Source organism: Phoca vitulina, unplaced genomic scaffold (genome assembly GCF_004348235.1).
Source record: "Phoca vitulina isolate PV1807 unplaced genomic scaffold, GSC_HSeal_1.0 scaffold3, whole genome shotgun sequence".
In the NCBI taxonomy this organism is placed as follows: domain Eukaryota; kingdom Metazoa; phylum Chordata; class Mammalia; order Carnivora; family Phocidae; genus Phoca; species Phoca vitulina.
In genome coordinates this window covers 62,758,247-62,785,654 of record NW_022589706.1, presented here as the reverse complement: position 1 = coordinate 62,785,654, position 27,408 = coordinate 62,758,247, and the positions used below count along the sequence as shown (strand labels likewise).

The 27,408-nt window shown below is 39.4% G+C and overlaps 1 pseudogene; it reads left to right on the top strand.

Annotated features, from left to right (window-relative positions):
• Positions 1 to 457: 457 nt before the first annotated feature.
• Positions 458 to 27,408, top strand: LOC116630273 (annotated as a pseudogene).

Below are 27,408 nucleotides of genomic sequence, written 5' to 3'. Positions count from 1 at the left end.
ACTTAACTGACTGAGCCACCCACGCACCCCTCTAATTAACATATTTAAATGATCCGATCACCTCTTAACTCAAAGAAATCACCTAGGTTAGATAGTGGGTGGCCACTCCTTTTAATATTTTCTCCTCCATGACATGGGGAAGAGATTTCAGTCCAGTGATTCAAGCACCTTACATTCTGACAATCAATAAACCCTTTAAAGTCTTGTGCTCTAAATTTTCTTCATTTTAGCATTGTTTGCCTTCCTTCTTTCTTTTTCAGATGCTTATGTTTAAAGTTTCTCAGAGTTTCAGCCAAAAGGGTGAATTTGCTCAGCTGGAAGAATTGAACCTTGAAAGCGCTGCCTTCCTTTAACCTTACATTTAAAAATATAGATTAAAAAATAAGAATATAAGGCCTTATTCATCTCTAAATATGCAAGCAAGGCAACTGATATTTTAAATAGAAAATTGCCAACCATGAAGGAGGCCACGGACAATGGCAAGATTGAAACTTGTAATCAGATGTTTCTAACGATTTGTGAATATGTGAATACCCTCCTGACTCATCAGGTATTTGGCTTATGTAGAGTTAGTTTGAGTCTAGGTCACTCATCCCCTGGAAAGGTTTGGTTAGAATGGACCTGAAGTGCGTCTCGTGAGATCCTTGTGCTAATATCTATGAGTGCACTGGGTGGGAAAGAGATGTGTTTATATGCAAAGAAATATTGTGCACTTGGAGTCATTCATTAATAAACTAGTGGAAGGATCTAGAAAGTTTTAAAATGCTCAACAACATTTTACTCAAAGAAATATCTTTCCCTGATGGGAAGCATGCCAAGAACAAATAGAACAAACGAATGAGAAATGGGAAGCAGAAAATAGCAGAAAGCTTTAGCCCCTGTAAGTTTCTTGTATACTTTTATTTATATTTTAATTCATTCAAAAGTACTTATTGAAACATCTAGCTTATTTAATAAACTAGTTTTTCATGCAATCAAAAGCCTAAAACAGGAGGATATTGCTTCCTTGGTCACCATCAATAAGAAGAAAATTATCCCAAAGAGTGGGATTGGAACAGCAGAGCTAATGCCACACATATCTTGTGAGTTAGAAATATCTCCTATTAAAACTATTTATTCTTTAAGAAATCTGGAAATAAATCTCAAATTCAGTTTTATCCCCAGTACTTGGTATAAGGCTTGTACATAGGGGTTGTTCGGTAACTATGTGAGGCATAAATAGATTATTAGGAATTAAAAAAGAACATTTATTGTGTGCCTCCAGTGTGTCACAGTATCTTCCAAGCTCTTAGGTTGTATCAGTAGACAAAGCAAACAAACAAACACAATCTCTGTTCTCATTAGCTTCCTTTAAATTTATACCATCGTGTAAGGGGAATGGGTGCAATTTGATTTTTTTGAGTGATGTATTTTTAAAATTGATTTTATTTTTTAGAACAGTTTTAGATTTGCAGCAAAACTGAAAACCTAGGTCAGAAAGTTCCCATGTACCTCATACTTGGTTTCTTCTTTAATATCATATATTAGTGTGATACATTTGTTATAATTAATGGACCAATATTAATACATTATTAACTAACACCAATAGTTTATTTAGATTTCCTTAGTTATCTTTTTTTAAAGGTTTTTGTTTATTTATTTGGCAGAGAGAGAGCACAACCAGAGGGAGCAGCAGACAGAGGGAGAAGCAGACTCCCCCCTAGCAAGGAGCCCGATGTGTGACTCGATCCCAGAACTCCGGGATCATGACATGAACCAAAGGCAGATGCTTGACCGACTGAGCCACCCAGGCGCCCCTAGATTTCCTTAGTTATCTAATGTCCTTTTTTTGTTCCCAGAATCCATCCAGGTTACCACATTACATTTAATCATCATGTCTCTTCGGGTCCTTTTGGCTATAGAAATTTCTCAGATTTTCCTTGTTTTTGATGACATTGACAGTTTTGAGGAGTACTGGTCAAGTATTTTGTAGGATGCCCCACTATTGGAATTTGTTTGATGTTTCATCATGATAAGCCTGGGGTTATGGGTTATTGGGAGGGAGACCACAGAGGGAAAGTGCCATTTTTATCACATCATGTCAAGGGTACATACTATCAACATGATTTATGACTGTTGATGTTGACCCTTGGTCACCTCGCTGATGTAGTGTTTGTCAGTTTTCTCCACTGGAAAGCTACTCATTCTACCCCCTTTCCATACTGTATGCTTTGGAAAGAAGCCACTCTGTGCAGCCCACATAAGGCCTGGGAATCACGACTCCCTCCCTCCTGTAAGGGTGGAGTATCTACATAAATTATTTTGAATTCTGCAATGAAGATTTGTCTTGTCTCCCATTTATTAATTTATTCAATTGTTATGTATATCACTATGGACTACTCATGGATATTTATTTTATACTTTGTGCTATAATTCAATATTACTTTATTTATTATGCTGTTCAAATTGTTCTAGTTTTGGAAACACTTTTAGTTGCTTCTATGCTCCTTTTTTTGCCAGAAAAATTGTAACAATTTTAATTTTGACTTGCCATATCTTGATGCACTCGTCACGTCACTAACACTTTAAAAACATATCTTTACAATTTTTTTCCTTTTTTTAAAAAATTTTATTATGTTATGTTAGTCACCATACAATACATCATTAGTTTTTGATGTGGTGGTCCACAATCCATTGTTTTCGTATAACACCCAGTGCTCCATGCAGTACGTGCCCTCCTCAATACCATCACCGGGCTAACCCATTCCCCTCCCCCCTCCCCTCTAAAACCCTGTTTGTTTCTCAGAGTCCATAGTCTCTCGTGGTTCATCTCTCCTTCCGATTCCCCCCCCCTTCATTTTTCCCTTCTTTCTCCTAATGTCCTCCATGCTATTCCTTATGTTCCACGAATAAGTGAAACCATATGATAATTGACTTTCTCTGCTTCACTTATTTCACTTAGCATAATCTCCTCCAGTCCCATCCACGTTGATGTAAAAGTTGGGCATTCATCCTTTCTGATGGCTGAGTAATATTCCATTGTATATATGGACCACATCTTCTTTATCCATTCATTTGTTGAAGGGCATCTCGGCTCTTTCCACAGTTTGGCTATTACAATTTAATAAGAGGAAAAGTTATGTGTGTTTGTTATCTATTGCTGTAAAACAAAACCAAAACTTAGTGGCTTAAAATAACATGACTTATTCTTTCTTATATTTCTGTGAGTTGGTTGGACTTAAGCGAATAGTTCATCTGTTTATGTGGTATGCCATGAGGGTTGCTCATGTAGATACTGTGCTCCTTTGACATGTCTCCATCTGTGTGTGTGTGTGTGTGTGTGTGTGTGTGTGTTAGCACTTTGTTACTTTCTGACACTACAAGATGTTCCAAGATCATCTTGTATGTTTCCTTCCCTAGTCCTAGAATTGGCCATCTCTGTAAGGAGTCCTAGTTCCTTTCACTGGAGAGTGGAATTAGAAACCAAGATCTGGGACACCTCAGTGGCTCAGTTTGTTAAGCGTCTGTGTTCGGCTCAGGTTATGATCCCAGGGTCCTGGGATGGAGCCCCACTTTGGGAGTTTGCTTCTCCCTCTCCCTCTGCCCCTTCCATCCTGCTCATGCTCTCTCTCTCTCTCACTCTCTCTCTCAAATATTTATTTATTTATTTGAGAGAGAGAGAGAGTCACAGCAAGAGAGGGAACACAAGCAGGGGGAGTGGGAGAGGGAGAAGCAGGCTTCCCGTGGAGCAGGGAGCCCGATGCGGGGCTCGATCCCAGGACCCTGGGACCATGACCTGAGCCGAAGGCAGATGCTTAACGACTAAGCCACCCAGCGCCCCAATAAATAAAATCTTAAAAAAAAAAAAAAGAAACCAAGACCTGGGCAGTAGGTATGCATGTTCCAAAAAGGATATCATTTCTTTTATGCTTGTTCAGCTGACAGAAAAACCAATTTGATTTAAAACATTGCAGTGGGTTAAATAGTGTCCCCTCAAAATTCCTGTTCACCCATTAGAAACCTCAGAATGTGACCTTATTTGGAAATAGGGTCTTTGCAGGTGTAATTAAGACAAAGATCAAGATGATTGGCTTAGGGTGGGCCCTAAATCCAAATAGAGTGTCCTTATAAGAGAAAAGGACACACAGAGGCACAGAGAAGACCATGTGCAGAGACCAGGGTTATTCTGCCACAAGTCAAGGAATGCCAGAAGCAGGAAGAGGCAAGGAGAGGTTCTTCCCTAAAGCCTTTGGAGTGAACGTAGCCCAGTGAAAACCTTGATTTTGGATATCTGGACTCCAGAACTATGAGAGAAATAAATTTCTGTTTTTTTTAAGCTACCAAGTTTGTGGTACCTTATTATGACTACCCTAGCAAATGAACACAGGCAAAGATATCTCCATGTATCTCTATGTCTTCATCCAAACTTGCATGCAGCAGAGAACTCTATGCTGGAAGGCTAAAGAGGAGGAGGAAGAGGCAACTTGTTGGAAGCAAGGTTGCAGTATGCTTCCAGAATATGAAGGACTGCTTGGTACTGTCCTTCTTCCCTTAACAGTCTGGGTTTCTAAGGTTTCCCAGATGAAGTGAATAATGAGAAATTTTGTCATGATGCTCTCTCTCTCTGTGCCTTTATACAGACACTCTAATAGGTTCTGACATTGGGTTGTGAGAGGGTAGGAGAGTACCATGGATTGAGTGTCTAACACGAGTTAGGCTCTTTGCACGGGCTATCTCCTTTCATCCTAACAAGAACCCTGTAAAGCAGGCATGATTATTACCATGTTTTACAGATGAGAAAACAGAGTTGGAGAAGTTAAACACCTGGCCCAGAGCTATACTTAGTTATGTTGTGAAGTAGTTTTACCTTTAATTCCTGTGATGCTTGTCTACTATACCACCTTGAGTTTCAACACTTTTTTGTTTGTTTTAGCATAACCATCATCATGTCATCCAAATTATTTATTTATTTATTTATTTATTTATTTATTTAATTAATTATGTTCAATTAGCCAACATATAGTACATCATTAGTTTTTAAGGTAGTGTTCAACGATTCATTAGCTGCATATAACACCCAGTGCTCATCACATCACATGCCCTCCTTAATACCCATCACCCCATTACCCCCTCCCCCCACCCCCTCCCTTCTGTAACCCTCAGTATGTTTCCCAGAGTCCGGAGCTTCTCATGGTTTGTCTCCCTCTCTGATTTCTTCCCATTTAGTTTTCCCTTCCTTTCCCTGTGGTCCTCCACGCTATTCCTTATGTTCCACATATGAGTGAAACCATATGATAATTTTCTTTCTCTGCTTGACTTATTTCACTTAGCATAATCCCCTCCAGTTCCATCCATGTCAATGCAAATAGTGGGTATTCATCCTTTCCGATGGCTGAGTAATATTCCATTGTATATATGAACCACATCTTTATCCATTCATCTGTTGAAGGGCATCTCAGCTCCTTCCACAATTTGGCTATTGTGGATGTTGTTGCTATGAACATTGGGGTGCATGTGTCCCTTCTTTTCACTACATCTGTATCTTTGGGGTAAATACCCAGTAGTGCAGTTGCTGGGTTGTAGGGTAGCTCTATTATTAATGTCTTGAGGAACCTCCATACTGTTTTCCAGAGTGGCTGTACCAGCTTGCATTCCCACCAACAGTGCAAGAGGGTTCCCCTTTTTCCACAACCTCGCCAACATTTGTTGTTTCCTATCTTATTAATTTTTGCCATTCTAACTGGGGTAAGGTGGTATCTCATTGTGGTTTTGATTTGTATTTCCCTGATGGCTAGTGATGTTGAACATTTTTTCTTGTGTCTGTTAGCCATTTGTATATCTTCTTTGGAGAAGTGCCTGTTCATGTCTTCTGCCCATTTCTTGGCTGGATTATTTGGCAAACACTTTTTCTTTAAAGTAAAGTCTACCCCTAATGTGGGGCTGAACTCACAACCCTAAGATCAAGAGTCACATGCTCTACTGACTGAGCCAGGTGCCCCCTAAGCAAACACTTCTAAACCTACCATGCAGAGATGATAAAACTTTATTTTTAAAAATGTGATTTTGAGGCACCTGGGTGGCTCAGTCAGTTAAGTGTCTGCCTTAGGTTGGGGTCATGATCTCAGGGTCCTGGGATTGAGCCCCAAGTCGGGCACCCTGCTCAGTGGGGAGTCTTCTTCTCCCTCTCCTTCTGCTCCTCCCCCTGCTTGTGCTCTCTTTCTCAAATAAATAAAATCTTTTAAAATAAAAAATATGATTTTATGTGATTAAATTATACATTTTGATTTGTGATCCACTTAAAAATTTTTTCGCTTAAAAGTCTCATGAATGTTTGCTGTCTCTTTTTTTCCCCTTTCTTTTTTATTACCTTCTGCCACCCTTTGGTTTGGATCTTCATTGCCTTTTAGGGGACAATCTCAAAAATGCCTTCACTGACCTTCCCTGTTATTTCTTGCCTGTGTCCTTTCCTGCTCAGACAAACAAACATACACAAAAACCACAAACCTGAGAAAGACTATTCCTGATTCAATCTCATCTGCTTTGTCAGCCCTATCTTTACCTTCCTTCTGTGTGTGTGCCTCCGCCATACTACATTATTCTCTGCTAACTGGATGTGCCATGTGCCCTTTCTTGTCAGAAACTTTGTTTTTGAGTTTCTTTCATTCAGAGTATGTCCTCTCCTCCATCTCCACTTGTCAAAACTGTTTAAGGTTCAGTTCAAAAGCTGCCTTGTCCTTGAAGTCTCCCCTAGGTCTTTCAGCTCAATCATCTCTTTCCTTCTTCTGCCCTGAGGTACTTTGCCCAGAAGAGATGTTATATGTTCTGGATGAAAAGTTCCTTGAGGGCTGCCTTCATCACAGTGTATCTCTTGAGCATCACGTTAGTGTCTTGTTTAATGTTTGCTGAATACATGAGATGATAGATAGATAGATAGATAGATAGATAGATAGATAGATAGATAAGGGGGGCATTGATGATGTGTACAAAATTTACTTAATGCTAAAACTCCACAAACAACAACGGTACTGTAAATCTGGGCCTCACTGGGTTTTCAAACTGTGGGATAATTAAGCCATCCAAAGAAAATGCAAAGTTAAATTGCCTTGTAATCATTTCTTTCTTTGCATTAAAAAGAATCTGACTTGATACTTGAGTTGCTATTAAAATTATTTGGATGTTATGACAATAATACATAGAGAAAGTGGGAAAATAAAAACATTCATAATGGTATGAATGAAATTTAGATTTATAATGACTAAAAAGGTTGCACTAGAAGATACTGAAGGCATATTATGTCACTATAATTTGGCTTTTGAGAAAGATTGGGAGGTAGCTGAGGAATTAAATAATAGAACAAAACAAAACAGAATATAACCACAATAGACTCATGTCCTTCCAGAGGAAATTTTGTACTCAGCATGAAGCTGCATCAGATCTCAATTCAGAGAAGCTTAGGACTCCTGTAGTGTTTCCCTCTTCAAAGCCTTGTGCAAACATGAACGAAGTTAATCTAATTAACTTATTAGCTTTTTAAGCTAGTGGTACCAATTAGTCACCTCATCAGACTCTGGCTTGGGTCTCATTGCACAGTGCTTAGCTATAAAGGGGCTTTCATCAAAACCCCCAGGAGTGCAACACATGGCATTTGCGTGTGTTTTCCAGAGAATGGCAAAAAGAGCCATGTGCAAGGCAATTACAGGGAACCCTCTCTGGGAAAACCCTAATCACAAGGACCATTCTCATCACCTCTTTTTAGAAAGTAAATCACATATTAGGTTTCATTCCTAGAAGTATGAACCCTTCCCTTAACCTGAGTCCAGAGAGTGATTATAAATCTTAGACTTAAATTCCTGGATGCTCATTGGGGGAGAAAGCCCCACTGGCAACAGGGAATCATAGAAGGTCTGGCAGTTTGGGTGGTATTTTTTTTTAAAGAGGGAGAAAAGGGGATTCAAGCAGAGTGCAATGAGAATAGTGATCCTAAAATACAGCCCTCAAGGAAGACTTCCAGAGAGACAATGGGGAAGGAATAAATAAAAAGAAAGTTATAAATTCATCTATTTGCTCTTCCCTGACCCTTGCTTTTACTCCTCTTCACTGCAACTACCCTGGGAAAGGCACAATACTTTCCCCTGTCACAATATTGAGAAAAATTGAAACGGGGAAGAAAGACCACCAGATGCTTTATTGTCTTAGACGTTTCCACATAATTAGCTGGGGATAAAGGGCCTCTGCATGGTTTCATTGCATTGAATGAACTTGGATATTGCTACACAGTAGTGTGTTTTATGATTCATGCTCTGTTATCCTGTGGCTTTTTGAAAACTGCCAGCTACTTTATCACTGCCGGCCAAGCCTGGGCCCACCACTTAAAATGCAGCAATGCAAAGTTAACTGTGCATGACAGATGTCCATGAAATTGTTTAACACACACATACACGCTCACACAGAGCACAGAGCTGGCTCCGGCCCTCTTACGAGTCTTGCTGGCTCAATGTCCTTATTAAACATAAATAAAAAAGTATATAGGGCTAGGAAAGAAAGAAAAATTCATGAAATGACAAAAAAGAGGGCACATTTTGGACTCTGGTTATATTGGATACATTTAAAATTTCAAAAGGCCCTTGAAAAAGTTAGAAATAATGAGGTCACAAGAGAAACAAAGGATTGGGGTAGGCGGGGGTTAGGTTAGGAAATTGGGTATTTGAGATTATCTTCTTTTCTCTCAGAACTGGTATCACCAAGGTATTACTGTCTCCTCCTATCATCCTCCAGTCCTGGGTGCCATGGAAAGCAGTTTCTCAGGTTGGCCCTCACGTGTTTCATCCCTTGATACCCAGTATCCTAACCCTCCCATCCTATAAGTCTCTATATCTTATGTTTTGACCCTACTGCACATTCCTCTCTTCCTTCTTATACCAGGTCCTTCCAACTGCAAAAGGAATGTCCTTTAACAGAAGGAAAGTGCTTTTCCTGGGAAATTACTCACTCTCCATTCTACTCTTCGTAGAACAGTTTTCATACTCTGACAAATATTGAATTGTAACATTTGATGTGAGTGCCTGTCTTTCTCAAGATTTGAAGCTCTTGGGTGCAGGGGCTGTGACCCCACTCATCTCTGTCTGTCAGAGCTCAGTGTAGCACCTCAACCAGTGTCTAGTGGACAGTGAAGTTGAATGGGAGCCAAGTCCAGACTTTGCTCCCAGGGGAGGTAAGTGAGATGTAAGCTTCTAGTAGTTCCTTGAGTGAGGCTTCCTTCACTTTAATTTTGTGTAAGTTACTTTTTGGCAGTGACATGTCCTATTTCTCAGAAAACCCTGATGAAACATGTTTTGGGAGTAGAAATCATACAGAAGGGATAAGGAGTTCAAAAGGATAGGACGCTAGTAAGGATTGAGGTAGGTCAGGGTAGAGAAAAGACCCACCTCCAAACAATCCTGTCCCAGGGCAGTCTGTGAAGGGATACCCCATTTTAACTGTGGCATGACATGCTCATATGTTCTACCATTTCTCTGAAACTTTTAGTTACCCTTACTTCATCCTGGGGTGTGTCTTGTTCAGCTCAAGCTGCCCTAACAAAATACCACAGATCAGGTGGCTTAAAGAACAGAAGTGTATTTCTCACAGGTCTGGAGACTCCTAGTTCACGATCAAGATGCCAACAAGGTAGGTTTCATTCTGAGGCATCTTTTCTTGGCTATTAAGTGCTCACCATCTTTCTGCGTGCTCACGTGACCTCTTCTTTGTGTGTATGGGGAGCTAGAGCTCATTCTCTGATTTTGCTTCTTTTAAAGACACTAATCTTATTGGAGGAGGGCCCTATCCTTATGACCTCATTTAACCTTAATTATTTCCTTAGAGGTCCCATTTCCAAATATAGCCACATTGAGGGTTAAGGGCTTCAACATATGAATTTGAGAAGGACACAAACATCTAGTTCATAACAGGGTGAAGCCCTTAAGTTGTGATTAAAGTTTTTGGCTAATTAAATAAAGCTCCAAGTAGAATATCATGTCTCAGCTAAGGGGTTGGGGTGTAGAGACTTTCTTCAGTATTCTAAAATCATACCAGGGAGGCTGCAGGTAGCTCAGCCTGGCTGTCTTGGCATTTCCCACCTTGTATCTTCTCTTCTCCCTCATTTCCAGGGCAGGTTTCTCCTGCCACCCTCTATCCCCTACAGAGAAGCAAAAGCCAGCTTGCTTCTGAGCACCTGTGCTTCAGGTCTTTAAGTTTTCCAACTCTCTTTCCTACACTTTATTCTGTTGATTACAGTTTGCTCATCCTTTGTTTCATTCAGTTGGGAACATCTTTTCCGTACTTATGTGATTATTGGTGGAAGTGAATACTAAAAACTTCGTTTTAATGTACTCCTGGGGGTTATAGATTTGCATTTTTGTTATTTATTTATTTATTTTGGATAATAGCTTATAGCTTTCTGGAGAGAAAGGAATCCAAGGATGGAAATGTTAAGCACCAGAATAGGCCTCTGCATGAGTTTGTTAGAGATGGGGAGACAAAATGGAGAATTATCCTGGGAGGCAGCCATTTCCTGTGTCCACGCATAGGGCTCTGTTCTTTTCTAAAACTCTTTGGCATTCACAACCAACCAACACCAACCAGAAAATGCCCTCACAGAAAAAGGCAAAGGGACCTACTCATGGTGCTGGAATAGAAACATGGGAAACTGTAAGTATAGACATTGTATATTGTAAAGAAGCTATATTCAGAATCTCTAGAACTTTTTGAAATAAAAGCAAAGAACACACTGTAGAAATAAATGAGAAACTTCAGTGAAATTTCCACTGTGAGGATTTTGAGTTTTCATTCTCCATTTTCCTTCCCTCTTTTTCCTTAACTTACGACATTAAGGAGAACGGCAACTTCCCCTCAGCTGGCTGGCTGCCAGCAGTCGGGCCCAATTCAATCCGTGGGGCGTTGGGTGATGGGACGGACAATCCCAGCTCTCCTCCTTCCTGAAAGCTGGGTTTCAGCAAAGCTTTGCAATGGAGTTTAGTCTTTTGTGCTCTGGCAGGCTAATCCACGCTTTACAAAGAGCCTCTTGATAAATCGGGATACTCCTGTATCCAGGGACCACAACTCAGAGAGAAGGGGACTCATAGACACCTTCCTCCCAAATCCAAGTGGTTAATTTGTATGTTTTTGTTGACATTTCCCTTTGTTTATATATTGTTGTTCTTTACGAGAGTTTAATATCTCAAAAAAGTGAATATGCGTCCTATAGTGTTGTCATTTTAATCTGGAGTCGTTTAATTTACCTTGTAAAGCACTTCCTGGTGTGTTTTTAAGATTGTGCACCAAAGGATTGTTATTACTTCTGTGTGACTAGAAATACCTGAAGAAAAAAGAAAAAAATCTAAACTCTTTTTTAACTTTTACAACATTCACCCCCCAATTTAATATATTCCTTATCGTTATTAAAGGAATAAAACTCTATGTCTCCTAATAAAACTGTTTACCCCTCTAGAGAAGTGTAATGTGTCTCACGGGGGTGCCAATTAAATCATGGGGAAAGTAAAGAAAATGTATGAGGGCCGCAGATCTATGCGTGTGCTCGTGTCTATGTTGTGAATATGTGGGAATTGTGTGGGGGTGTGACTGTGTATTGTGTATGTGATTTGTGAGTGTGTGTGGACTGTATTTTGGGCATGTGTGGACTGTATGTGTTTGCGTGGAGACGGTGGGTGTGTGTGGGCTGGGTGTGAGTGTTGGGATTGTATGTGTATGAGTGTATGTGCGTGTGTGTGTGTGTGTATGTGGACTGTGGGTGGCCTGCTCAACATTTTGGTGGATGTTTCATTCCCACCCCTTTTACTACGACCCTGGTCAGACCACTTTTATGCCCGTGACAGCTTCATGAAGCACAAAACATGGAGCAATACATGGCATGAAATTGGCAACAAAGCCGAGCAAAAGGAGGAACAATTCTCTGGCAGGATGTGTTCACAATATGGCTGATTGGATCTGGAAGCAGATGCCAGCGGCGGGTATTGTCCTGGTGACTGAAAAGACATGACCCCTGAGAAACCGAAGACAAGGAGGCTCTCCTCCCAAACCAAGGGGGAGGGGAGAAGAGGTGAAACCAATGAATAAATCAGGCAATGAAAACCAGGGAGAAAAGAAAATGCTAACGAGGACTTTTTATGGGGAAAAGGGGCAGTTCAGTATGCAATCGCTCCCGCTCCCCAGCTAGCTGAACACTTTCTCAGACAATGGCTTTTTAACAGATGGGAGACCCAGTGAAAGAAGCCAACTTTTGCGCAGTGGAGAATCCCTGTTTGTTTAGTCTGCTGCTGGGCAGGTGTCTGGAGAAAGGCGATCCAGCAGGTTAAGTGCCTTGGTGCCAGTTTAATACAGAGCAGCCAGGATGTCAGAGGCGACTGCTTTTATTGGGGAGGACTGAGCTTCTTAGAATGGCTTGTGAAATTCTGAAGAAAGGAAGCGGGCTGGAAGTTGCCTCCTGAAGTGCCAGCCCTCCTTCTCTGCCCCTTCCCCCCTGCCTGCTCCTTCACCTCTCTCTCACCAGCCCTGGGGCCAAAAACCTTGTTGAAGAGCTGTCCATCAAGTAAAGGATGAGGAGGGATGGGAACACCACACAGTCTGCATTCTCAAACCAATCATCATATTTCCAAACACTTTTAAGCCCATAAAGGCAATTAAGTGGGTTTAAAAGTGGGATGTAATCTTATCTTCATCAAATGGGCTCTCTGAAATTGGACTGTGCTAGAGAGCCTTTGCATTATCCTACAGATTCCAAAGCTATTTAGACTTGATCACTGCGCCAGGAGTTCTTGTCTTGGCTCCTGGGAGTGTCTAGCTCTGTGGACTGGCTTGCGGATTTTGAGAAGGATAAGTGGCTGGGGAGTCTGCAGATCTACTCTTTCAGCTCATTGGCCTTGTTCTTCCAGAGATTCTCAAGAGGGTGAAGGTGCTTTTTCAGAGATGAGATAACTCTTGCAGAAGAAAAGCCTGTGTGTGGGTCTTTTGCTTGTAAAGAGGAAATGTTCAGAAGATTCTCCCTCCTTACAGAAAGTATGTGTAATAGACACCAAAGGAATATCCACCTGAGGAACCTGGGACTTGGTTTCCAGCCTTAAGTATACCATGAGGAGGATATGTTCAAGGGTGAATGAAGGATCTGGTTTGGGTGGGTGGCAGGGATTTTATTCCCTTTTGTTTATGACACGTGAGTTGTATAAAATGCAGACACAATGCCCACCCATCTCCTTACCCTTTACTACCAGCTAATTCTCATGAATCAGTAGTTTATTTAACATTTTCAACCACTTTATTCCTAGTGTAACAAAGGCATTATCATGTGGGCTGGTATTTGCCTCACTCTGAGACATGATTCACCAGGGTTGCAAGCTTATAGCTCAAAGCAACTCTGGTTGCAGTCCTCCACAAGGCAGGGCTTGGCTGTTCATGAGACAAAGAACACTTTGAAAAGATTTGAGAGAATAGTCATTGGAAATTGTAAAAGACAACAATCTTCTCCTTAAATGTTAATAATAGAGTTTAATACTTTGTTTCTGTGCAATCTCATGAAATTCATTTTATTTTATAAGAATTTTTAAAAGGATTATCTTTTTTTGCATGAGGTTATCAATTTGCTGTTAATAGCTTTGAAACATGTTGAATGTTTCTGACATGAAAATCAAGTATCTCATTACTGTTATCAAAAACATTTAGTGAGCATCTCCTATGTATGAAGAGCTGGGTGGAAGAGTCACAGGACAGAGCCCTGTCCCAGGGAACTCTGATACTCTTGTCTCAATAAATCATCATTCTTCCATGTCTTTCTTTGCAGTGGTTTAGATACCACCAAAGAGCATGTCTAAGGTGGGGGGGTGGGTGTTGAAGTACCAATAGGGACAGTTATAATGGGACATTTTGTTGTACTGTTTTGTGCATCTTTAAATGCTTTCCCTAAATAACAATGAGGTTGACAAAATTACAACTGTCATTTATTGGAAACATCAATATCAAAGCACTGTGCTAAGTGCTTTAAATGATTATTAAATTCTCCCAGCTGCTCTATGTGATTTCTGCTTGTATTATTCCCATTTTATACATGGAGTCCGAGCTTAGAAACTCTAGTCTTTTAAGAAGTGGCACAGCTTGGATTTAAGCACAGTGCTGTCTCACTTCAAAGGCATATACCTAACCATTTTGCCTTGTTGCTTAGTGCTGCATGGCATGCAAATAAGAATGTATTTATTTGTTTAAAACCTACTTATTGGATATCTGCTCTGTAAAAACAAAGCATATAAAATCACAGGCAAGGTTTTGATTAATAACTAAGTCTTAGGAGGATCCTGTGGTGAAATACAAATGTAGTGAAATACAAAGTGACCAAATCTTTATGTATCTTGTCAAATGTATGAGCCCGGGATGATGAGAGACAAAAAAACATCAATACCTTTATATTCCAGTTCCAGTTGGCTATGTCTGTTTAAGAGTTTTACAAAATCATTTCAGAATGTTGACAACGTGTGCTTTTACTATCTCCTTCATCAATAAAGCAATGACATCGAAGTCTATTTTAGTCTTTGGTTATTCTTTTAAAGACTATTCATAAAGATTTAGAGTAAGGGTTATTAATGGTCGAAATGATTATTGAAATGCCAAACCAAACTAATGCTGAAACCCTCCAGGTAGGCCCTGTCAGCAAGCACCAACCTGACTCTGCATTCATAAAGGGGTTTTTAGTAAAGATGAGAGGTTTCAGGCAGTACATGTCATTTCTATTAAGCTCTTCAATCAGTGGCCTCTCCATGGTTCCTGCATCTCATCTGACATTCAAATTCAGTGTAAAAATGATTTGACTTGAATGAAATGAAGAAGTTATTTTAGATTTACACTAAAAAAACCAGAAATGGAGTCTCCTACTCTTTTTGTCATGTGTTTGTGTGGGCTGTGGTTGTACAGTTCTTAACTAGTATGAAGACGAGGGAACCCAGGAGGGAAACTAGTGTTCTTGTCTAAATGTCAGTTGAAAAAAGAATGCTCAGGTCAAGTCTCTGTGTTTACCAACCAAAATTTGGAAATAGATGATTTTAAGGTCCCATTTAATTAAAATCCAGTTTGAGAAAAAAACTTGACCTTTACAACCTTGACTCCATTCTGTTACACAGCAGGGATTTACACAGATGCTTTTATTGGTGCTTTGTAAGTATGTATTAAATATTTGTTGAAAGAGTGAATGCACATCTTTTCTTCTATTAGTCTAGACTGTGTACCACCTGAAAGCATAGAACAGTTTATTTTCCTTTTTGCTCTCAGCCATCTGCTGCATACTACATGCTCAATACATATTTGTTGAATGAATACGTTTATTATCCCCATTTTACAGACAAGGAAACCAAGACAGAGAAAGGTTAAATAATTAGCCTTGTCACAAAGCTAGCAAGTGGTGGAGAGTCAGGATTGGAATCCTGGTTTCAGAGTAGGAGTTCTTAGCCATAATGATACTGTGTAGCAAATTAAATATGTCCACAAATTCCTTGACATTTCTCTCATTTAGACTTGAGATCTTTGCCTTCAGGCTCCCTTTGAGTCTGGGTCAGTTATATGACTGATTTGCTCAATAGAATATGTAGGAGATAATATCACAGTTGCTGAGCCTAGGGTTTAAAAGATTGGCTGCTTTCACTTCCTGTCTCTTTAAGGTCCCTGGGCCATGTAAAAAGTCTGACTAGCCTGAGACAGCCATTTTGGAGAGGTCTCACAAGGGTGCCCCAGCTGTGAACAGCTTTCCAGCCATCCCCCCTAAGACACCAGACATGCAAGACACCAGCTGAGTATCACCAAGTGGCCTCCGTCAGTGCTATGTGGAATGGAAGAAACCTCCAGCTGAGTCCTGAATTCCTGACCCATGAAATTGTGAGATACTAAAAAACAATGTAACAATGATGACAATGACGGCACCACCAGCAAGAAAAGTCACCAAGCTTCTGGTAGTTTGTTATATATGGCAGTAGGTAACTGGGAAGGAAGTCTGTAATTGAATGGAAAGGTATGGAAATCCACAAAGGAAGTATATAATTGAATGGAAAGGTATGAAAATCCACAAACCTCAAGATTTAAAGAACATCTGTGTGAGGAAAGAGAAAAATAGAACTATTATTGTTGTTGGAAGTTACTATAAACTGCTTAGTCATATAGGTGACACAGATCATGCTTTCTTGACACAGAGGCAAAATACAAAAATGATGAGTGACTTATTCTGTAAAAGTGGAGTGTGTGCATAATCTGGGCTCATTTTGCTAATAATTTAGTCGCTTAAGTGGTAGAGGATGTAACAGAAAACTATTCCCTAATTTCAGGTGCCTACTTTGGTGTCTGACGGGTGTCTCAAATTTAGCATGTCCAGCACCAAACTCAAGGCTTTCACCTTTTCTTCCCCAAACTACTTCTTCAGTTTTACACATCTCAACATATGACAACCATATTTCTCAGGTTGAAAACTTTGGCGTTTTTGACTCTGCCCATATCCAATATTCAATACACCAGCAATTTTATCTATATTATCTTCAAATTATACCAATTCTATGAGAAGGCAACAGGTTTTGTGTGAAGAAAAATGAAGAGTTCCATGGTCAATTATAGTTGAAAAATTGATGAGGTTCTTTATTGTAAGATTTTTAAAAAAGAATTTAGGGAGGAGCCTGGGTGGCTCAGTCAGTTAAGCGTCTGCCTTCAGCTCAGGTCATGATCCCAAGGTCCTGGGATTGAGCCCTTTCTCGGGCATCTTGCTCAGCAGGGAGTTTGTTTCTCCCTCTCCCTCTGACCCTCCCCCCTGCTCTTGCACTTGCTCACTCTCTCTGTCTCAAATGAATAAATACAAAAATCTTAAAAAAAAAGAATTTAGAGTCACCACAGTTTAGGATAATGTGCTTTATGACTCAAGCAATGTTTTTTTCCCCCAAAATTATTTGATCAGGATTAGTGTTACATGGAACAAATGGGGAAAAGCTGCTTTAGGCATCATATATCCTGTATTCAGTAAAGTATTTACTAGTTTCACATGGAAGAGAAATGTGGGATACATGAGAATATTGTCAGGTGGGTTTATATCTGGTCAAGCAAACATTTATGGAGAGTGCTAAAAAGACCATTTCAGTATAGATTTTTTTTGATGGTCATGGCATCAATTAATGTTTTAATCACCATATTAAATGGCAATATGGAAGCTTAGCAAGTTTGTGAATACTCACAAAGTTGGGTGAGCTAGCCAATACCCTGGGTAGATTCAAATGGAATGTAGAACTGAAAGCATCAAATGATATTGTATAAACATAGTAGAAAAAATCTACATACTTAATTTTCAAGGGAAGTGTATTGATTAAATATGATTGGGGTAGATTTGGCCTGACAGCAGAAAAGACAAGTTTGTGTGGTTACAAAAAAATGCTTATGCAATATTAATCTGTATTTATAGAGAAGTCTAGATAAATAGACTTGATAATAAATATGCATATATCATAAACATGCTCAAGGCAAGATTGTATGTCATCTGTTAATTCCAGAATTCTCATCACTTTTACTCAGTCATGCTATTTTTTGTTTCTCTCTGATCAACGAACCCCCCTATTCCTAAGCCTTGACATTTTCCTCTCCCTCAAGCCCTTCCCTCATACCTTCCCATCTTCTCATTACTTCCTCTTCTTCTGTCTTACTCAGGGTACATCAACTACTGTCAAAGCCACACAAATGTCTATATTAATCAGTGTAGGTATTGGCTATAATATAAAGCCCTCAAATTTCAGTGGATCAAAATAATTAGGTCATTTTTTACCCACACAATATTAATGGAAGTGTTTCTTGTTGGGTAGATATCCTACTTCCTTTTCTAAATTCTGAGCCTAATATCTCTAGCAAAATTCTAGAATTAATTATTGAGCAGAATGTTCATAGAAGGGATAGTGTTTATTCTAATATTTCTAGCATTCAGCAAAGTGACAGTCATTCATTCATTGATTTAACAAATATTTATTGAGCGCCAACTTTGCATTAGCCACTGTTCTCAGCCCTGGTAAAGCTGATAAACAGGACAGAAAATGTTACTCTTTTCATGGAGTTTGTATTATAGTGAGGAGAACAGGTAATAAGTACATTATCAATGAATGAGATAATAATAGGGCTCTGAAGAAAATACAACTGAGTGATGTGATGGAGATTTTGGGAGCTAGTTCAGATTGATAGACCTTTTTGAAAATTAACCAAAACCTGGCAAGATGAAGCTGACTCTACAATGATCTGGTGAGAGCACATACCAAGCAGAGGAAGGAATGCATGCAAAGGCTCCAAGCAGGAATCAGCTTGATGTGTTCTAGTAGCTAGAAAAGGATAGAAGATACATTTATAGACCTAATGGGGTTGAGGTATTATGGGGTCACATAAGCTGTCCTAAGGAGTTTGGATTTTATTCTGAATGTGAATAAAAGTCAATTGAGGGTTTTCATATGACCTGATTTACTTTTTTCAAAGTTGGTTCTGGCTGGTGCGTGGAGACTAGATTTTGAAGAGGGCTAGAGCAGAGGCAGGAATATTAGCAGAAGCAGGGAGTTGCAGTAACACAGGCAAAAGACAGTGGACCTGGTTGAGGATGGTAACAGTGGAAATGCATAGAAATGGACAGATGTGGGCTATGTTTTAGCATGAGCATTGGCAGGACTTGATAGATTTAGATTCACCAATGAGCATCTGGATGAGTGGTGGTGACACTTACTGAGATGGTGACCTAATTTGAATATGCCAACTTTGAGGTACCAAGTAAATGTGCAGATGGGATTATCAAACAGGCAGATGGATGTACTATCTCAAGTATGAGGGAAAGATTAGAACTGGAGATGTCAGGTTTGGGTCATTGACCTCTTTGTGAAATGGCTATAGCAGTCTCTAACATCCCAATCAAATAGGCAGAAAAGGGTCTTTTATGCTTTCTCTCTTTCCTAGAGAGAGGAAATTTCCTCAGACTTATCCTCATACTCATTGGCTAGAATTACATCACATGACACTGCCTAAGCCAGCCATTGGCAAGGGCAATGGGATCACCATAGTTGGCTTGGTTAATCAGAACTGGCCCTTAGGCTGGGGATGGCACCAGCCTTCCCCAACATCTAAGGCAATAGGGAGGAGGGTAGAGGTGTGGACAAATCAAGGGAAGGAGAAAAGAGAGGGCAGATATGCGGTGGGGGGGCAACCGACATTCTAGTGAAAGCCCAATTCAGTTTTCTCATCTTTAAACGGGACAGCGCGTTACCTCTCAGAGTATGTGTGAGATCAACGGAGACAATGTTAATGAAAGCTTTATAAATCATAAGACAATATAGAATAGTCAAGTTAGTCTGATTCAGACTGTTGTTAACATTGCTCCATTTCTCTGTTTTACTCAAGGGTCTACAGTGCTCTGGCAATATTTGTTATTATTTTGCTTAAATGTTTTCTCAGGGCTTTAAGAAATAAATTGAAGATGAAAAATAAGTTTAGTTGCCCTTAACACATTTTCTTTCCATCAGTAGATTCACATATGCTTTTCCCTTAACATGTATCACTAATATTTTGTCCTTTCTTGTATCCACAAACTCCTACACATGAGTCATCGTATTATTTCAAAACTTATGAGAAGGAAGTGTTCATTGGTAAGAGCTTGCTGAACTCTGAGACATTCATTTGCCCATTGGTAGAGAGCAACACGTAAGAAAGTGACTTACCTGAAGTTGGCTGCTGGCAGAGTTGAAATAATCATTTCTCAGTTATTAAGGGCCTGCAAGGTGGTAGGTGCTGATCAGAACATATAATAAATGTCATCCCTGATCTAGAATACAGGAATTAGCAGTTGCAATTATAGGTTTAATGCACATTGTGTTCTACTTGCTTTTAAACATTTTTATATAGATAAAAACTTTTATCACAAGTGTTTTTAGGGCAAGACACATGGCTATATTGTATATTAACACTTTGTTTTTAGCTGTTTGTTCATTCTACAAGTCTTTGTTGTGTGCTAGACCCTATGCTGGGGTTTTAAATAAAATAAATAAACAGTGCTAAACCCTATACTAGGGTTTTAAATAAAAGAAATAGGATCTTTTATTTTATGGAGCATATCCATTAGCAAGGAAGACAGTCATTAAACTAATAATCAGATCTGCATCTGATATTTGTGGGCCCTGGGGCAAAAGGACAAGTGGATGCCATGTATCAAATATTTAAATATTTAAAAGTGATAAGCTCTGACCTTGGCCCAGTTCATGTTTTCTTCTGGAACCTCGGAGCTCACACCCTGGGGATTTCCTTGCAACCTGGAGGTTAAAGGAGCCCTGCTCTCTCCCAAGTCAGTCCTTAACACCTGTGACCCTGAGTGGCAACAAGGAGCTTCTGGCATAGGGCAAGAAAAAAGTTGGGCTGTGTCCCGGGTCGTGACTGAATCAGACACTGGCATAGGAACAGACATTGTGCAGGTGCCCAAAGAACTGGTCTGGGAGGTCCCATGACTCACTTTCTCATCCCCTTTAAGGCAGTTGTAGAGGAGAGGGATGGAGTGTAGTCATCTTGGAAACCCTGTCTGCTTTGGGTGTTCTGGGGCCAACAACTTCAAACAAAGGAGGCTTCTGCTATCCATTTCCCAAGGCAGAGGCTAAGGTTTTCTTCCTCCTCAACCAACACAGGCTCCTTTGCTCTCAGCCCAGCATGCTCTGTCCTTCATGGTGCAGCTCGCTCAGCGCATCCCTCTTCCATAATTCACTCAAAAATAGATTGAACTCTCAACCATCTTTCTTTGGAGTCTAAAAAAAAAATAGTGTATTCATTTTGATATTTGTGATATGTGTGGTTCTCTAAAGTAAGGGGCCTAGGCTAGAATCCCTCTTGCCTGGGTTTAAGTGCAGCTTGCCGGCAACCTTACACATGTATATGTAGCTACAGGCTGTGAGGGTTATTGGAGGAAGAAGACTGAGGGCTGGCAAGGGGCATGTGCAGGAACCCAGTTTAGAGCAGTGGTGTGTAGTCTATGTCAGGGATAGGCCTCTTGGAGAAAGTTGTATGTCAGCTGAGACTAGAATGTAGGCCTACCCTGACACCTGATTTGAGCAATGTTCTCATGCCAACTAATATATCTCATGGAAAGTTAGACTGCAACTTAGGTTTTTACAAAATGTAATCTTCATGTTTAGTTTCTTTTTATAAAAGCAACAACTATTCATTACAAATCAAGTAATACAGATATGTAAGGTTAAAAAAATGACTATTTCCCGTAAGCCTACCTCTCAGTAAATTTGAAATTAACAATGTCATTTAATTTTCTCCTAGATTTTTTTTCTCATACATACACTAATTTTTTATGTGCATATAAAATAATCACTTATTATTTTGTAATCTTTCACTGCTCCAATATGGGACTCTTTCATTTCCATGGTAACCGCCAGCTGACCAGTCACCTACTTTCCAGCTCCCAGCAGTAGGATCCATAGGGGACTGAACATGTCCAATTTGTATTCCTTTCTATGGGGTAAATAAACTGTGGGTAATTAATTGCACCTAAAGTTAAGACCCATATAGTTTCTGTGTCATTTCTGCATTAACCTGTCTTGTGGCTCTGGACCTTCCAGTAGGTTGCAAATGATTGCAACTCGTTTATTGTTCCCTTCCCTGATTTTCCATCATCATCATCATCATCATTTGTTTCCCTTTCATTTTCAAAATAATACCTGAGGTTGCTGTACTTGTTCCCCTTTTAATGCCTGGGGACCATGTTCTTTCCCTTTATATTTGTAAATACATTTCAAGCCCAGTTCTGCGAGATATGGTCCAACCAAATAATGAACTCTCTCTTGGTCTTATCAGCTATTGTTGTCTATGTTGGTTCCAGGACTGAATTTAGAGTCCTAAACCTATATTCAGTTTTTGGTTTGGTCATTTACTGGTGGTGTGAATTTGGATGGGCAACTTCACTTCTCAGTGTCCTCCTTGAAACATAGAATATCAGAGTTCACTTTGTCCTCTCCTTAGGCCTATTGAACGATTACATTGGGGGTGCCTGGGTGGTGCATTTGGTTAAGTGCCTGACTCTTGGTTGTGGCTCTGGTCATGATCTCAGGGTCAGGCTCATGCTCAATGTGTAGTCTGCTTGAGATTCTCTTTCCCTCTCCCTCTGCCCCTCCCACTGGTACTCTCCCTCTCTAAAATAAATAAATAAATCTTAAAAAAAAAAGAAAGATTACATTGAGATGAATGTGTGAAAGATATTTATGAACTATAAAGTTTGTACCAATATTTTCTAGAATAAGTTTCCATTTAACTGAGCAATCACTACTTCTATCTGCTCTTTTAATGACTAATTCCCTAAGAAGCATGTCCTGAATCAAACAACACAGAGGATAGAAAAGTGTGCCCATTTTATACCTCTGACATGGATATGCTTTCTTTTAAATATGGAAAAGTTTTACATATGTATAGTTTTGTATATAGCATCCTTAATTTTAGTATATAGCCTAAAACGTATAAATAACCACCATACAAATATTTCCCAATTTCAAACACACCTTCTCTGTGGAAATTCGGATGGTAAGATGAAGGGAACCTGCATTTATAATGAGTAGGCAGCTGACTTTTTTTATGGTTGATACAGAGTTATGGTCTATTATCTATAGTTTGTTGCAAATAATGCCTAGGAAAGGTTTTAGGTGATTCATTGGGTGGTAATTCAAGCCCATGCATATTATTATTGTTAATTAATGATAATAAAAACAATCCAAATGTTGGTACAGGGAGGAGTGACATCAAGTTTGGTAGACTTTCTTGAGAAGGTTCCAAACACCCCATAGATTTGGGGGTTTTGTTTGAGCAGCTTTGTTGACCACTTTGATAATCCTGAAGCCGAAGCCAAGATGAGTTATTACTCATTTAATGTGTAAGCTGTTTCCTCCCGCACCACCCCTAATTGTAAATTATACAATCTCAACCTCTACAGCCAGCAATATCTGACTTTATTGCTTTCCATTTTATGAAAATTAATTACAGTTCACATTCTGACACTGAAATTAAAGAGTAAGCACTAAATCTTATACACAACAATAAGAAATTAAGAGAACATTCTTTATTATCAGAATAACGGGGTGCTTGTTTTTCTTCTCTTAAGGCACTGGGCTATGAGATAAAATCAGATTTAAACAAACATTTTTCCTCCTTAACTTGTGTCACTGCAACTTGAAAGACAGAGTAGAACTATGCTATTTTAATTAAAAAACTCCGGCTCTCTATTTTCTCTTGAGGGACATTGTTTTCTGATAGCACTATAGGTAATGAAACTCTGTCCTTGTAGGCTCTGTATTAGTAGAGACAATAATGGACAATAATGAACCAATTTGACTGGATTCTATGAATGCCTCCAAAAGAAAAAAAAGTTCTGTAGAGAAAAATATAAGCATAAATGGCAAAAAGATTGAGATGAATACATGGTGTAAATATGCTCCCTGTGGTCTCCCTTTGGCCATAAGTTTCACAAGGGCAGCAATCATATATAATATCTAACTTCATAAGCATTTTACAGTTTGTAAAGTATTTTCAAATATAACATTTTATTTAGTAATCACAATAATCCAGTGACAAAATTATTTTATTTACTTATTTATTTTTATTGAGGTATAGTTGACACACAAAGTTACATCAGTTTCAGATATACAACATGGTGATTCGACAAGTCTGTATGTCATGCTGAGCTCACCACAAGTGTAGCTACCGCCTGTCACTGTACAATGTTCTTACAGTACCAGGACTCTATTCCCTGTGCTGTAGCTTTTATCCCTATGACTTACTCATTCCATAACTGGAAGCCTGGGTCTCCCACTCCCCTTCACCCATTTTGCCCATCCTCCCACCCCCTTTCTTCTGGCAACCATCAGTTTGTTCTCTGTATTTATAGGTCTGTTTCTGCTTTTTGCTTGTTTGCTTATTCACTTGTTTTTTTTTTTTTTTTTTAGATTCCACATATAAGTGAAATCATATGGTATTTGTCTTTCTCTGTCTGACTTATTTCACTTAGCATAATACCCTCTAGGTTCATTCATGTTGTCACAAATGGCAAGATCTCATTCATTTTTATGGCTGGGGAATATTCTATATATGTATATATATAATATATCATATACCCATATATATCTCAGTATATACCATATATATGATATATTTTCATCTATCAGTGGACACTTGGGTTGCTTCCATATCTTGGCTATTGTAAATAATGCTGCAATAAATTTAGGGGTACATATATGTTTCTGAGTTAGTGTTTTCATTTTCTTAGGGTAAATAGCCAATAGTGGATCACTGGATGGTATTTCTATTTTTAATTTTTTGAGGAATCTCCATACTGTTTTCCACAGTGGCTGCACCAATTTTCATTTCTACCAATAGCGCACAAGGGTTCCTTGTTCTCCACATTCTTGCCAACACTTGTTACTTCTTGTCTTTTGATTTTAGCCATTCTGACAGGTGTGAGGTCATATCTCATTGTGGTTCTGATTAGCATTTCCCTAATGATTAATGATGTTGAGCATCTTTTCATATGTCTGCTGGCCATCTGTGAGAAAATTATTTTTTTTTAAATATATCAAGCAGTTGTGTTTACGTAATATAACTCAGTAGTTTTCAAATATTTTTTTGGCCATGAATCCAATAAAAAACATTATGATAAACTCCAATATATAAAACACATAAAAGTGGGGGTGAAAAGATAAAAGGTGTGAGGCACCTGTTCACTCGGTCTCCCCTATTCTTAGCTACCATTCTTTGAGGCACTTCTGTGGCAATCCATGGAACATAGTTTGAAAACTGATGGTGTAAAATTTAAAGTGCTCAATAAATGTTGTTCAAACAGCATTCACTGAGTCCTTCTTGTATACAACCACATAGTTACTGAGAAAGTTCTGTCCTTTCCTGTTCCTGGCCCAGTCTCCTTCTGATAATAAACAGAGGGCATGACTTTGAGAGGCTATAAAATAAGCATGGCACTGGCGTCTGTTCTTGCTTTCCTAGCTAAAAACTAAATGTGAGACTAAAAATCTTTGACAGGTTTTATTCCCACCATTATGAAGTATGCTGCACTAGATATTTACACAATTTAGGGCAGTGCTTGTAGTGTGTGTTGAAATTTATCAGTACTGCATCTTGATACTCTTATGTTCAGAGGTATGTTGATATTTGCCAGCGCAAATAAGTCAATGTCACTATATTTCATGAATCAAGTGGTGATAACTGCAAGTTCTCTTACCATGTGGCTGATCATCCATGTGACCCTCCCACTGGAAAATACAATGTGTTGTAATGTTTTTGAGCTGCCAAGTTTTGAGTAACAGAATTTTTTTCCCCCTCAGCAATATTCATTGACATACATCTGACATTTTGGATAAGTGGTATGAGTCAAACATTATGGTTAGAAACCATCAAATGACCTCAGTTCTGTCTCCATGTTGGAATTACAATAGCTACTCTCCATAAATGAGTCTATGGATTTAAATTTCATTTAATTAATTCAAGTAAATCCATTATTTTCATTGAGTGTCTACCATGTGTCAAATGCTATGCTAGCTGCTGGGGTAATTGGTGAACAGAAGAGACACATACCTGTCTTCTGTGAGTTTACAGTCTGGTGAGGAAGCCATATAAATAAACAGACAGTTACTTGTGAATAATGTGAAAAACTCTTTGAAACAACACAAGGTCGTAAGTTAAGACTTTGAGGAGAAATTTAATTCAGTCTTAGGAAGTGATATTAAAGGAATTGGTGTTAGATACATGATAAAAATGGTAGGTATTGGAAAGGAACTTCTGGAATAGCACAGTGAGGAGCTAGCTAACTAAGTCTTTTTATCAAAAATCAATGATAGAACTGGATGAAGCTTTCAAAAACATCCATTTAAGGACTCTAGAAATTGACCAGAAGCATACAACAAATTTAGAAACATTTATTCAAGGAAAACAACTCAATCTTAAGTAACAGTGGGGTTTTAGCTCTTCAGCTCTATTGGCATAGAGATTCTACCAGGGTAGGGTAAGGTGTAAGAACTACTTGAGGGGGCTGACTTGATTTGGAGCAGGTGCATGCAAATTATAAACAGTAGCAATCTCAGTGGCGATCAGAGAATTCCAGGTTCACAGCTAGCTTGAGGTTGTCATTAAGTCGGGTGGGGTAAGCAACAGACCAGCACACTGGCTAGAAATTCAGTAGGGAGATCTGGGTAAATGAGGTAGCCATAGTGAGCCTTGATGAGCTCTCACATATCTCTGGTGGTTTTGAAGGATGCGTGCTAGTAAAAGGCTATGCACATTCCCAAGAGAGACGAGAAAGGGCCTAGTTATTGTACTGGCTCCTGGCTCAATGTGAGGCCTAGAGAATGCTCAGGGGAGACATCCAAAGACCCAGAAGAAAGCAAAAGCAGGATAGACTGACTGAACTTTGAAAGTAATTTCTGTCTCTTTATGAATATTTTTTATTTGATCAGTCATTGTTGTCATGCCTTCCTATAAATTTTTCCAAATTTGTCAAGGCATAATTGACAAATAAAAATGGTACAAAGTATGTTTTCTGATCCAGCGCTATTAAATTAAAAATGAACAACTGAAAGAAGTTTTGGAAGTGTAGGAATCTATGGAAAATTAAAAAGGAAACACAACTAGGTGTTCGAAATGGAGGCATGGGCTGCAGGAAGATGGCAGCTCTCCTGCGACGGCATCACTAGCGCCAAGCAAAGCTGCTGCGGGGTGACTTTTGTGATGGCGCTAAGAAGGCAATTGGCGAACTTTCTTGTACAACTTCTATGGAGTGGGACATGCAGGGGGTGAATGGGTTCTCGCCGCTTGGCCCCACAGGCCTGGAGGCCGAGAAGCCGCCATCCGGCTCACAGAGCTGCAGTCTGTGCCTGCAGCCCGAGAGGCACGTGGTATGCCAATGCGCACAGTGCCACGCTGTGCTCGCTGGCTCTGTGCACCTAGCATGGGACCCATCGTGGTCCCTTGAGGCTGTGGTATTCTCCAGAGTCATAAATAATGTGGTTTGGGAAGCTCCCTTCCTAGTTGGCATTGAAGCTCCCTTCCTAGTTGGCCTTGTTCAAAGGCAGCACTTAGAACTTTTTATTCTGTACTTCCTGTGGGATTCCCATTGGTTTGCATTTATATTCTACCCATGCTGCCCTGGCTGCCTTCAGAGGTCATTTCTGCCTTTCAAGTGACAAAATGGTGTGCTATCTCTTAAAAACAAAAGCTACAGCAAATGCATCTGAGATGGATATTCACAACTTCTTTCTACCACAAAAGGTTGCAGAACCTGAAAGAGAAGATAATATTAACGCCTACTCAAATTCATGGATGAAGATTCTGAAGGAAATAACTCCTGACCAGCCCAAGCCAGAAAACTGA